Source organism: Erithacus rubecula (assembly GCF_903797595.1).
Source record: "Erithacus rubecula genome assembly, chromosome: 1".
In the NCBI taxonomy this organism is placed as follows: domain Eukaryota; kingdom Metazoa; phylum Chordata; class Aves; order Passeriformes; family Muscicapidae; genus Erithacus; species Erithacus rubecula.
The window spans coordinates 52,564,308-52,579,654 of NC_136658.1; positions in this window are offsets into that span (position 1 = coordinate 52,564,308).

The following is a 15,347-nucleotide window of genomic DNA, read 5'->3' on the forward strand; positions in this document are numbered from 1 at the left end:
AAGAGAGAAAGAGAGAGACATGTAACTAATTCTTGTGGATTAATGAGGGTGAGCAGAAGGTGAGGGTGAAAAATTTGCAATGCACAATGAAACACTTAGAAGTCCACTAACCAAGAAAGTTAGATAAGATTTTAATTTTTTTCCCCCACAGTATCTGTTCCAGTGATGGCACCTTCAAGACCACAATTGTCAGGTGATGGGTCTTGGTTTTGGACACATATCTGAAAAAGAAGAAAGAAAATTTGAATGCCTATGTTTCCTCAAGAGCATTAAAAAAACCCAAACCAAACAAAAGAGCAATGACCTAAGATATTAGTTCTCCATCTCTGTTGCTATATATTATTCTGGTTTGGGAAAGAGGGAAGGGAAATTTGATAGAACAGCCTTTATTTACTCTACCATTCATTGAAACTGGCTGACTGCTTCCTTCAAGTTCCATGGAAGTCCTAGGACCAACATCAGTTAGAATTCACTTCTTCTGTTTAAATTTCCTAATTTCCCTAGGTTGCCACAGACATTTTGTCATTATGCAAGGATTCATAAATAAGTTAATTTTTTGGCATGGCATGGTTATGCATATAGTTGATGGGTTGGTGTATTAACATTCTGCCTTTCAGCTAATCGGTACAACATGCTCTGTGAGACAGGCAGTGTAGTGCAGCCACTTAAGACAATGTTTTTCTAACATATTCCTCTCTGTTTCTATCTGTCCTGCATCTTTCTTTAATAATTTCATTGTACTTTAATACATTAAGTGAAATTATTTTTGATTTAAGAATTGAGTCAGAGAATAAGTACCTTATCTCCATATATTTCAGTCAATTCCTTTTATTAAATGCAAAATTAAAAGGAAAAAAATATACAAAAAAGAAAAAGGTAAAAATTTGAAATATTTTAACATTTTTTTCTCTCAATTAAGGCTACTGTGAACATAAGAAATTATATCTGCAAATTTGTCAGTCTGAAAATTAGTTTCAAACTTTTTCAGTTTATTCAAGCCTTGTAGAGAAGTATTGTAATACAGTCTTCAGCACCAACTTTTTGTCCTTTTTTGACAGGCCTTTATCTAGGTTTATGTAATATAAAAATGATAAAGAAATAGGCATAGATTGTGATTGAAAAATGGCATAATTCATAATTATTGCTTGCTTTTTATTTAGAGTTCTTTTCTTTCCAGTATCTATGACTCTCAGTAGCTGAATTGATTTATTTGAGGGGGAAAAGAAAATGTTTGTTTTGGTGTAAGTTGCATTTCACCTTGTTATTAAATACTCATCTCAACCCGTGCAAGTAGTAGAAACATTAACTGTAAAACCACATGTATGTGTTTTTCTACAAAAACATGCTTTTCATTAGGGAGAATGATTCTTCTGTGAACTTGATTATTTCTCTTAATGTTGGTATTATCTATAAATAAAGATGTACCCCTTATATCAGTGTGTTTTCAAAGTTACAGCTTGTGGCAGTGTCAAACTGGAAAAAGGACTGAAGCAATCATCTCCACTGTAACCCAAAAATATGTAAAGAACTGTTAAAACACTTTAACATAAGACTAATTCTCATTCCATTGTCCTGAAACATTCCAAAGTGTCATTTAATATATATGTATGCTCAGGGGTTTAGCTCAGTTTTGTGAATAAATGCAGCTTCAGTCCATATTCTAGGTGTTAAAAGATACACAGTTTTAACCTAGACCTATGAGAAATGTTTGATATTTTCATATTTCCCTTACTGAGGAATTTTGAAAGAAATTAAATTAGTCATTAGTCAGGCAGTTTGCCTGGACTTCTTGCCGCCATTAAATTATACAAATGGTTGCTTTGTTTCATTATTACACCTGTATTCTTTGATGAACTGACCTTTTTCAGTCTGAAAACTAAACAGTCTGCATGCAATGAAAAGACCATATGCAATGAATAAATATTTATTCATGAAGAATGTAATGTTTAAATTAGAAGGAAAAGGTCTCTTAGAACTAAACATTATTCAATTATAAAAGGACAAAATAAATATCCAAATTAGTCTCCAACTTTCCATGTCAAACTGAAAGATTTCAACTTGAAACAGAGCAATAAGTCAAAACTAAATGTTTTGTTTCTTGTTTGTTCTTTCATGAATGGATTTTCTTCATGTTTTCCTCAGTTTACATCAGAGTCAGTGTTTTTGTGTCGTTAATGTTAAGATGATTGTTTGTTTGCCATACCAATAGCATTGTGTTAAACAATTTCCCAAGCAGAGGACTGGTGCCTGGAAATGAAGATCCTTATCTGTCTCACTCTTGTGCAGCTAGACTGAAATAAGGGTACAAGCTGGAGACCAGTTGTGCTACCATGTGTTAAGTCATGTACTGTAAGTCTGTAATTGCCAGTGAAAAAATTTTAAGTCAGCCTCAATTATAAAATAACTATATTAAACTAAAATACATCACACAGCAAGCGGAGCATGAGCAATAAGATGTCAAAACACAGTAGTTTAATCTTGGTTGTACACTGGTATCTCCATAGTTTCTGTCTTGCTAGGAAAGTAAGTAGTGTTTGTCAATATTAGTCATTTGACCATGACTATGGTTGGATGATTTTATAACTAAACTAAAACAATAGGGTAACATTTTTGACATCAGGACCATCTGTCTTTTCAGGTTTTTTGTGTTAGATTTGCCCAGGATCAAAGTCTACAAGGTACTCTGCTTCTGACCTAAATGGGCATGGAGGAGTAAAGGGCTAGGGGAATATTTTAAATTCTTATAAACTAATATTTGGGAAAAAATTAAGTAAGATATCTGGAGGATTTAAACAAAGATTTACTTCCTGACCATGTAGGATTTCTTTGTTTCACCATCTGAACGTTTTCTTAGGCGAGACCATACACTCCTTCACCACTGAGGTCAGCTGTTGGTACTTTATGGCATTATTCCCAGACACTGAAGGAGTCCAGCTTATTCAAACACGACACTTTATTTGAAAGATGTATGAAATATTTTATATCTTTCCCTCTGAATGAAATCATATGACCACTATTTTTTTTATAAACTTAGTCACTTATTATGAACTTTATTCACAAAGACCATTCTCTTCTATTTATTTCATCTGGAATTCTATCAATTTTCTTCTTAGCCCACAAAGAGCTTAAAATCTGAGCCCAAACTCTGATTTGTGTTTGTTTATTGCTGTTTTAGCAATGTTATATGCCTACTAGCTCTGCAATTGAGAAAATTGTCTGCCCATGGCAGTTTCTAAACCAACAGGCTTCCTCCAGAACAAGCAAATTGTAGTCACAAAAGTAAAGAGGAGGAAATGAAAACACATATGTCCTTTTTAATCTCCTGTTGTAGCTCACAGATTTAAACCCCACAGCACTCTTATGGACAAAATGGAGCACTCCTTACAGTGCTACACCTCCTCCCTCTTTTCATTCCACACAAGAAATGATAGCATGCATATATTGTGCAAATTCTAAAGTCCTGGTTAGCTGGGGGTATTTTTTTTTTTTTTTATTTTGTTTGTTTATTTGGTTGCTTGTTTTTTCAGGGTGTCTTATGTACAGCTGTTTCTAAGATACATGTTTTCCATCAGCCAGCAGTCATTCTCTTTCCTAGTCTCTATATTTAACAATATTGAAAAAGCTGATCAGGAAACAAAAAGTATTGCTAACTTCTTCATGATCTAAAGCTACACTTTATCTATGAAAGAAAATACTTTCACACATAATATTACAAACTTGTTAATTTGTTACAAATTATTTTATACATACACACAAGGTGTTATGTATATCTTACATCGAGTGTCTCTCAAATATTGTCATGTTTGGAGGCAGTCCATCTTTCAGTAGCCTTTTGATATAGTTACAATAAATTTGGATGCCAGGCACATACCTGCTGGAAGTCCAGCTTAGCTCAGTTCAGTTGTAGGCCTTCAATCTTAGTTATTTAATCACAATGCAGAAATCCTGCCAGATGCATTAGCAGTGATTTCTAATTTCATAGGTCCATCAGACACCTAATGCCTTTGATAAGGTAAATTTATGATACATTTGAAAAGACCCAGCAGATTGTAGATTGAGAAACACAGAAAGCTGTGGTGTTTTTATGACTTAATTTTCCTTTTCAAAGAGAAACACTGTTTTACTTTCCTGAATGACAAATCAACGATGTTAGCTTGCTAGTCTTAATGTAATAGTTGTTGATTTTCTAGATTTAACTCAGATGTGCAAAACTATTGAATATTAATTGTTATTTCTCCAGCTTGAATAAAAATGCCATGCAAATATTTCTGCAGCATTGTGCCTTCTCTAAACATATATTTTGCCTTGGCACATACTGCAATCTTTAGGGATTATGTACATTTGCATTTGGCTTTTTTTTTCTTCTTTTTCCTGGTCAGCTGGACATTATGGAAATTTCAATGTAGAGAACAAACTAGAAAGCAAGGAATTTCCTTCTCTATTAGTGAAGTAATATCCAGGCTTTGCATAAACAAAAAACACAGAGCTGAAAAAATGCTGAAAGGGTGGCAGCATAAAACGTTTTAAATTTGTTACTTGGATCAGAGAGAAATGAAATACATATAATGATGCATATGAACCTTCTCTTTAAAATCAGTGGATGTTTCAGTGGGCTAATTTAGGAATAACTTTAATGCACACTGTGCTGAATGCCATTTTAATTTGATTCCCTTGGGAAACTTCCAACTTTTCCAGTTTTCAAGTTCAGTTCCAGATATTTATGTGCCTATATTAAATTAACAACTACATTTTAAAGCTTTCCTTTCACATCTGAAGTTCATTTCCAGTGACTCTGTTTGTATTTAGGTTTCGTTTTTAAGGGTTGGATGGTGGTGGTTTTGTTTCAGTGAATTTCCTTAGATTTTGTTGCATTTCCTGAAATTTAGAAGGTTAATTATTCAGCTCTTTGTTTTGTTTTACTTTGGTTTTTTCACCAACAGGTCACCTGTTGAGTGATTATTTAATTAACTAGCAATTCCCTTTGGTGTCCGGGCAGCATTCAGATGTTGGCACAATGCTAATCAGCATAGAGGACATTATTTGATCATCTTAGCTAAGGCTGAGCAGTACTTACATATGCAATCTAATTTCAGACTGACTGGAAAATAGTAGTCAACATAAGTAAATACTGTAAAATAGAATCCCAGATATTGATTTTTGGGGAACAGTATTTGTTTCTGTGTACTATTAGTTTCTTTCAAGTTCTTTATTTCAATTGGTGGACATGAAAGCATGAAATCAGTTATAGCTTTTCTTTACAGTTTTAATTGCTTTTATACTGTATCAGGAGATTTTGAACACTTCCATAAACACATAAAATACATTCAAAAGAGAAGAAAATGAGCATTTGAAAATCACTGAAAAATTATGGAATCACTGTATTGAAAAACAAAGATGAAGGAGAAAGAAACAGTCTTTTTTTACAATTTATCTCCCCTCCTCTCAAAATCATGTCAAAATTAATGACATTTTTTAAGATGATGGTTAAAAGAAGCTACTTAAAATTAGGTTATGAATAGCAGCACTCTTTCAGCTTTAAAAGTTTGGAGAATAGGATTTCTCTCTGTGGAAAGCTTTGGCTGCATTACTGGGCAAATGTTAATCTGTAATAAATTCACTACTACTAAACAGAAGTGAATGTCTTACATAACACAAGATATTGAGTTCTTGAAGTGAAACATTATTATTGTTATTTAGGTCAGTAAAATCAAAAGAATCTCTTATTTTAAACAGCGAGGGGTCAGGAGTCCTACTAAAGACACTACTACTTGAAACTTTGAATTAACACCCATTAAATTACACGTGTTGCAGAACTGAAAAAAAGGAATGCACAGAACAGTGTCCTCATTACCAAACAAAATAAGCACCCCCCCAATTTTTCAGTAAAAAAAAGCACACAGTACTCACAAAGTACTCATCTAGTAATTCTGAAGGCAAATCTTTAGCATTTTATTGCTTTTATAGGGAACTAAAAGAAATTGATTCAAGCAAGCAGGCCTAGAGCTTAGTCCTTCTTAGGGTATGCTGCAATCACAAGTTTCCAACACATTAGGCATGGTGACTCCCATACTTAATCTTTAAATCTGTCTTTAAGTCTGACTATTCCCATAAAATTCTGCATAAACTATATAGTCCTGGGGACAGGAACTTCTCTACAGGCAAAAGATAGACACAGTAGTGGCAGGAATAGAAAGCTCCATCTCCTGTTTCTAAGTAGGATGATGATCTCTCTGAAGATACCTGATGTATCAACTATTAACACCAGAGCCCCAAAATTCAGCACCCTTTCTCCTTGCCAAGCAGCCCCTGATTGCAGTGTAGAATTAAACTCACACAGGCTGTTTGACTGAGACAGTTCTGGTTGACACAGTCCTGGTTGAAGGCTGCACAATGCACATAAAGCTGGTGCATTTATTTTTAGTTCCTGTCCATTCAACCACTAGATAAATGTGTGCAAATGACAAGTTGCTTCATAGTAATGATTCCACAGGGAAAAGTTTCATTTGTTTCCCATGGTATTCCACACTTGCATGCATATTTTTGTCCAATTTATGTTATCAGCATCATTTAGAATAGAAAAAAAAAACCACCAAATTTACCATTGAAATCTTTAAAATAAAATTTAGAGAAATAAAATTCCAACTTTCATCAGGTGCAAATAAGTTTATTTTCTGATATGATCACCCTATTTTGACTGGAAGTTTCCTTCTCTAGAACACACTGTTTATATCTTTTGCATAAAAACAATGTTCTGGTGTTTTGTTTTTTTATTTTTTTTATCAAAGGAAATCTTCTCTTTAAGATTCTCAATATCTAAATACAGAGCTTAAAAGAAGACGAAAACACTTGGCCGCTTTGCACTGTCTCAATATCATGATAAACCGTTGAGTGTGCCTTACTGAATTTTAGGCACTGTGGTCTCTCAAGTGTCTGTGAGAAGTTTAGGGTTAATGATGGCCTCAAAGATGATGTAAAGCAGCAGCCACAACTGATCTAAGCCCTGTGTCATAAATGAAGACAACAGAAGAAGCAGCTCTGTTCAGGCCTGTGGCTTACATGCCATTAAATATTATGCATAAGTTTAGGGATCCTTGTCTTATATGATTCATGTTTTGCTCAAAGTCACAGTATTCAAAAAAATAATACTTGGAAAAAAACCCCCCAAAAAATAAAACCAACAATCCATAAGTATTGAAGTACAGTGTACTTTTTCCCCCCATTTTTTCTTTTGTTATCAGAATTACTATCTATCATTTAAAGGACTTATCTTTCACAGTCTGGATGAGCTTGACTTCATCAGTTGCTTAATCTTGTGATGATCTGAGAATAAAATTATCCTTTGCAACATTCATTTAAGATTGCTTTTCCATTCTGGAATGTTTGTAGTAGTCAAACGAGTCCCTGAGTTCAAGAGGTTCTAATGAAACTTGGCAGCCTATGGTGTGCAGGAGGTCACACCAGATTAAGATTTTGCAACCTTTAATTATAGAGGTGTCATCCTTTTAGTAGGATTAAGGATTGCAATTGTGCTCTGCTGCAGAAAAGTGTTGGAAAAAATATGGAAGGATTATTCTTTTATTTTCTTTGTGTGCAATCAAACATAGCTATATCTGGGTGTGTCTTTTCAGTCTCTTTTACATTTGGTGAAGACACGAAAACTCTTCATTACATTGATCATACAAGGAAGTTGGGGAATTGCCCCAGAACCAGACTCCATTTGGTCACACAGACTCTGCACTTTTGCACCTAGTAGCTTTCTTGTGCAGTCAGTGCTTACACAAGGACAACACACAAAATTGGCTGTTGAAATATTTTGGAAGTTAGATATGCAAAAGACGAATATTTTTTTAAGCCTAGTTGTCAGTTTAAGTTTCCTTCATGGGTTCATTCGCCTTGGCCATCACAAGCCATTTGGTACTGTGCTTCTTGTTGAGGAGATTCAAAGATCCTTCACCCAGACTGCAGTTTCCATTTAACTTAACTAAAGAGAAGACCTTAAATTAGAAGCCTGTCACGCCTAGGACTTCTATTATCAATTATCATTGATGTTGCACTGACTATTGGCAAACTTTTTTCATCTCAGAAAATTAGAAAATGAAATAGTTTCATGTAATTTAAAATAATTTAAACAAAGGAAATATTTTAAGCCACTCATACAAAAGACTTCTTTCATAAGAAGCAATAAAAATGCCAGGCATCACATCTTACAGGAATTTTCTAAATTCAGATTTGCTGAGAAGACAAATATAATATTATAATATACCATCTACGCTTTCAATGGAAGTGATGGAGGGAATTTGCACCTTTAAATGCCGTTTAAAAAAATTGATAGAAAATTAAGACCCCTGTGTTTAAATATTTTTGTTGCTTCTCTTCAAAATGTGCATATTTAAAATGTTTACAGCATATAAATATTTTTAGAAATTCAGGACTATTATTTACCTTCAAAGTCACATTGGATATAATTTTACTCCTTCCAGGAAAAATGTTGTTGATTTAGAAGAATCTACCATCCTACCATTCATGAGATTTCAGTCACGTTTCTTATATACCCTTTCCCCTAACATCATTACATTTGATAACAGAAATAAATAAGCTCCTCCTTAAGAGCAGTGGTTCACAGAAGTCTTATGAGAAAGAGAAAAAATTGGTGTCAAATTTTTAAAATTACTAATATAATAGTTTATTTAGAAACCAGAGCAAGTTGTTCAAATGGGAATTTTATGAATCTGAACAGAACAACATTAACACAGGGATTGCATGCAATGAGTAGTCTTCCTTTTCTCCTAAAGATCTACTATCTACTAAAATTTTTCTGCATAAAGGAGGAATTTGGATGTGAGGAAAACTTCATTAAGCAGATCTGTGGTTTTAATTTAATAGATGAGAGCTCCATAAGTCCCTCTGGTTTGGGTGCAGATTCTGCCTTTTCTGCCCTTGCTTGTTCATTTGATGATATTATAAATGAATAGGAAAAGGATCAGAAACCTTCAATGGCTGTAATATGAAGACCATGTGTACATTTTCTCTTCATTTGAGTAGGAAAAAACAAAAAGCTTTTCTTTGATTTCCAGTAATTAACCTTGCCAGACAGATCATGAAGAATAAACAGGCAATCTGCAGTCAAGCATGCAGTTGCCCTTCTATAGGGTCATGTGTTGAATTTATGAAAAGAACAATTACTTACTCCTCAGGAAATCTTGTTCAATATATTATAATCAGGAGGAAGATAGTGAAGAAATAAATGTAATCAATGTGTGCAGGTTTTGATTAAAGTTTCAAGAGTATTTGTATCCATTAATGTTTTTTTTCATATTCTCAGGTGAGACTAGGAAGGATCTATTTGAAATATCTTTCAGTTTTCTTCCCATCCAGAGAATACAATATCTCAAAAGAAAGAAGGAAGTCTGAAGGGACATTGTCATCTCAAATTTTATTTTAAAGGGCACCTCAGGGCTTACTTGAAAGGTCCTTGTTCAGAAGTCACCAACAACAACCTACCTCGTGCATAAGAGGTGGGAGTAGGGGCCATGAATTTCAGAGAAGCTATGTTCTACATATTCGAAATAGGATACTTCATGGCCATGTCAATGTCAGTATATCCTGGGGACTAAAACTAGTGGATCTATAGCAAGGAATTGTTGATGCTAAAAAATCTCACTTGACAGAAGGTAAAAAGTTCAAGTCTTACACTTCCTTTTTTTTTTTTTTTTCCCAAATTCACACAAGTTAGTCTGATTCCCATTTGCAAATGGTGTTCACCAAATTTAATTGAAATTTCATCCAAATGAAATTCTATTCCTTTGTTCTGAAATGCCTCCACGCTATGCTCTAATGTCAAAATATGTCATATGGAGGTGCACCATAACACCTGCAAGGACGTAAACTCTTCTAGGGCCACAATCCAAAATCATGTTGCAGGTTAATAACTGAAATAAAGGAGACTTACATGCTCTCTGGGGCTCATCTGACCTTAATTCCATCTGCAGCCTGGTGGCTAATGCTATATAATATCTAGGTAAAACTATTCTGGCAGTAATTATGGTAGGAATCATAGGAATTTTGGCTGGATGAGACCTTTGAACTTCATGTTATGAGTCAAGTTTTAACCTCTAGACCACTGTGGTAGCAGCAGTCATGGTGCAAAACACTTTATACATGTGTTCAATTAGAACTCATAACTTCAGGCATACGATTCTGATAAAAGAAGACATGTAGTCCATCAAATTAGTCTCTAAAGAAGAAAAGAGAAGAATCAAGTTAAGCTTGGATTCCTTTTCATTGCCCTAAGTAACAAGAGGATACAGAGGGAGAACTCTTCCCACTCAAGGTCCCGTATTTTTTACGGTTTTTATGGATATAGAAGTCATAGTTATAATATTCTATGTAGTTGCAATCTAATTCCCATGTAATCATTACAGACTTACTTTATTATCAAAATAGAAAAACACAAATTCTTCATATGTTATATATTTAATCTGAAAATAGCCATGACAAAAATAATTAAAAAAAAAATTAAAAACAGAGAAAAAAGAAAGTAAAAGAAAAGAGAAGTCAAATTTTGGTATCCAAGGAAGTGACTAGTGGGATACAAGCAACTTTCCACTTAGTTTTGTTGAGAGTAGTTGTCTGAAGTAAACTGTAACAAAGTCAGTGGAAAACACGCACTCAACCATGCAGATACCTTGTACTCCTCCTGGATGCTTGGCTGGCCAAGATAAAGCATTGCAGAGTTGGCACTCTTCATTCACCTGGTTTTGCAGCTTAGATTCAGTGTGCATAGCAAAATAAGTCCTCCAGCAGAGCCAGGTCCCTGTCCTTTCACAGCTGACAGGCTGCCTTCTTGTGTCCCTGGGGCTGCCAGCTGAATCTCCAGCAGGCAGCTTACTCCTGCACATCTCAACCCAGCTCAGACAGAATGTTTTGGTGCATTCAAGCCCCTTTGCACTTCACCCAGCTCAATTCAACATCAGTGAGAACTCATTCTCCCCTCTTGCTCACAAAGTGAGACTCACTAAGGTAAACTCCTGATGTGAGGTGCAACACATGAATCTCTGAGGAGGATACAGTGGAGGTTGGCATCCTTGTTCTAGTATCACCACACTTCCTAGCCCAGGAAGAGCTGTCCTTGCCTTATAAGGGATACTTCATCTGTTCATGTGGTGTGCATACTCTCACATCATTTCTAGAATGTAACCACAAAATTCACCAAAGACGGTCATATTTTATTCTGTAGAAGCTCCAACTTCCCTGCTGAATGTAATTATTTTTATACTGAGGATTTCCTTAAAAAAACTCAGAAAATTGAAGAAAGAGAGAAAAAAATGCTGACACATTTAGAACTAAAGAAATCAATATACAAGAGCAAATGAAGAAGAAAAGAAAAAAAATTAATAAACTTATACACCACAGCCCTTATGTTTGTGAGAATAAATGTCCTAGCACTATTACTCAAATTGTGCAGAAAGATTAATGTGTATTGAAAAAAAAATATTTTAAACTACTAGGAAGAAAAGTCAACAAGGAAAAATTATAATATATATGAAAAATACTTTATCTTTTTCTGAGTCACTGACAACTAAAAAATTACCTTGATTGCCTATGGATTAGGAGCCTAAGAAAAAAGTACAAGGTGTACCCCACAAGCTATAAAATCATGCAATAGAAAAATAAGACAAGATTCTTTAATCCTTCATAGCACACAATAAAATTTCAATTTGGTGAACTTCCATTCTTGTGGTATGAACAGAAATTTGAAAGCATTCAGATATGAAGCAATATTTTAAGTTAAAACAGCACATTCAGAACCAGAAAAATCTGTATTTTGAGGAGCATCTTCAGAAATGAAGCACTGATCAAAAATGATCAGATAAATTTCATAAGATACTCATAATTAAAAAGATGCTGGGAGGGACTGTCTGTATTCAAATGTATCTTAGTAGCCACAATGAACATTTTGAGGAACTGATTAGTTAGGTTAATATTACATTTGTGATAACATTAAGTGCACATAAAGTGTGCATATATAAATATATGTATACAAGCAATATATAAAGGGCCACAGACACACATGTATGCTATGCACATGCACTTATACATTCATACTTTTATACAGCAAATTGAGAACAAGAAATTGATCATTTTAAGTCACTGCTAGAAATAACTTCAGAAAATTAATAAGGGAAGTGAAAATGTAGGGAGCAAGCACAATAAAGTATGACACAGCAACAAAGATAGTGGTAAAAATGTCAGGATGTACATTTAACTGTAAATATATACACACTATATTTATATATTCATGTATATAAAATTTGAATTTCCAATTAACTGCTTGAGGGGGAAAAGCCAAGCAAATGTCACGTCAGGTGATTTTCTCACTTTATCACCATTAAGAGGGCAATAAGGGACATTTATTAATGTTAGAATTGTAATGCTATCAGATCTAGATAATATGCTTTAGACAATTTTAAAAGAGATAGCTGCTGGAAGCTTTGGAAGATAAAGGTCAATTTTCACTAAGTGTCTGGAACTGATGAAATTACAATTGCCTGAGAGAAAACCAGTATGGTGCCAATATCTAAAATCCATTAATAGGCTAGGTTACATCATCAAAAACTCATAATTAAGTTAGGTCATTGGAATTCTGACATTGATCCCAAAATTTTGGCAGAACCGATAAAAACTTGGTTTTCACTCTCTTCAGTATTTCTTTTTACTGAGGCTTAGATTTGTTTGGTGGAAGTAAATAAATGATTAATTATTTCAAATATTTAAAAGTAAGTGATCTGATGGTAGATGAATAAGTTCTTTGCAATACATATTATTCAGGATGCATCATGCATCAGACTTTATACAGGTATGGCTTGTTAATATACACTTTCTGAAAGTGGTGTCACACAATCTGCTGTACTTAATCTGCCTCCAAAATTTAACCTTTTTACCATTTACACAGACTGAAAATGGCCACTGGTGAAATTAGCAGATGGCTGTTCTTAAAGTTATATTAAACAAATAGTTTAATGATGTTAAAAATCTGCATTTCATAGCAAAATATACACTATTAGAAAGCATTTATTTTGTTATGATCTAAAATAAAGTTCTGCATCCCAGAGGGAAGAATGCAGATAATGATGGATGGGAAAAGGGCATCTCAGAGAGTAATCCTAACAATGGCATAAAATATTGACTAAATAATGACACAAGGACTGCTGTCTATATTCTAGGCTTAGACATGGAAAAATCGTGATTTCAGACTGATAAATGAAAACACTAGCAGAAGTATTACAGTCACTATCTTTTTTTTTTTTTTTTTTTTTTTTTTTTTTTCCCTTGTGTAAGAGAGCTTTAGATTTGATCTTCTGTTAAGTAACCAAGACAGCCAATGAAACTAGAAATCTAAGATAGGACCATTGTTATCTTGGCTACACAGACAAGTCAGTAAAAGTTTCTTTGCCACACATTTGATGCAGTAATGTTCAAACAACGTGAAACAAACAAACCCAGAAAATTGTCAAGAGAGTAGGTTCACATTCAGAATTAACTCAGAGCAGATGTTAACAAGAGACTTAACCCAGGTGGCAAAAACTAATTATTGACTGCTGGATCTGCCATGGGCACTTTGCCAAACAGTAAGCCAGAGAAAGATAAGAAGATGGGGCTATTATGTATATGGTCTGATTCAAACATCTTTGGACTGGAGTTAAATTAGAAACATTGCTGAAAAAGAATTTGAAATGTTCCTTAAGAATGATTTTTTGCTAAATAGGCTGTGTACAATTTTGGCTTGTTGTACTGATAAAAAGAAATATGGCAGAATTTAGTAATCTGTGGATTTTCTGCTAAGAAAAGAAGAAAAAAGAGAAAATATATATCAGAAACAAAGTGTCCTAGGCCGTGATGTAATGCTTCGAAATTTTGTTTCACAGACTAGTAGCTAGACACTCAGAATGCCTTTGCTTCTCAAATACAAAGAATAGGTCCTTGTAACTTTCAGCTACTGTTAATATTGCTGCTGTGCTTACTATTGGGATAAAATTCAACTTGCTTTATGTTGTAGTTACTTTTATTATACCTTCAGGAAACTTAGCAGGACTGTTAGAAGAGAGCAATATATTTAACCTGCATTGTCTTCCTGCAGCTTCACTTACAAATGTAGACTGATCATTACTTCGTATTACACCTCTTTTTGTGCTCAGAGTTCACATCACAAGTCAGAATCTTTCACACGTCATTGAAGTTCTAATATTTCCATTAAACTACCATTCATTTCCTGATTTAATTCTCAGTACTAAGGGGCTGTCAGCCAGCAGCTAAACTATGCTTTAATAGTGTGGAAATAGAATAAAATCAATAACTAGAGAAGCCTCTGACTTTGTGAAGTCAACCTTAATCATGAATCAGTTATCTCAGATTTTCTGACATAACTCAAATAGATTGTGCTAAGGCAGAGAGTGGTACCTGAGAATTTATGACAAGGTCATATCCCAGCAGTGTCAGGAACATTCCAGCCCTGCCTAGGGCACTTGCAGAACACCGACCTTTAAAGCTTCTCCCTGTTTAAAGTGTTTATTGCCTGCGGTGTGAGAGGAAGCAGAGAAGGGAGAACATGGAAGTGTGGGACAAAGGTCACAGCTCTGGAGACCTCTAGTATATGCTTTTGTTGGTTTTGCCAATTCATAGGAAAAAACAATGAAGCAAATAAGGTAGAAAGAGCTTGAGTATGCTGTGAGATAGGAAAGATGTTGCTGATGCTGCATATAAATATTATACTGACAAAATAATTTCTACTGTAGCATTTCTAAGAAGAAAGCAAACACATTCCCTTGTACAAGTAGCCATGCTCTCAGGAGCCATACCATTTCCAGAGAAAATATCAAACAAACCATACCGCTTGAAATTTTATTGAAAATTATAACTAAAAAAATATTCTACTAAGTCTGTTCCCTCAAGTCCTCATTTGTTTAGTAGAGTGACAGTAACTCCATGCCAGCTCATTGATGCATTTCTGGCTGTGATTACACTGCTGTTTCTTTCCTTAAAGAACATCCTTCCAGTGATAGATCCTTTTTGGGATGACTTTTACAATGAAAGAGTCATAAGAAATATTAGCAGTATTTTTATAAAAGGAAAACAAAAGTAATTTCTGGATTTTATTCATGTATGAAGATTATTCTAATGCAGGAAAGACACAGCCCTTATTAAAAATCTCTAGTGTGATCACATTTGAAATATCACATCTTATTACATCATAATCAGAAAATTCTAGAAAATTCTAGATATGAATTCCAAAAGACTTCAGAAAGACCTAGTTAACTACAGAAATGGAAAAATAGGTGAAAAATACAGGA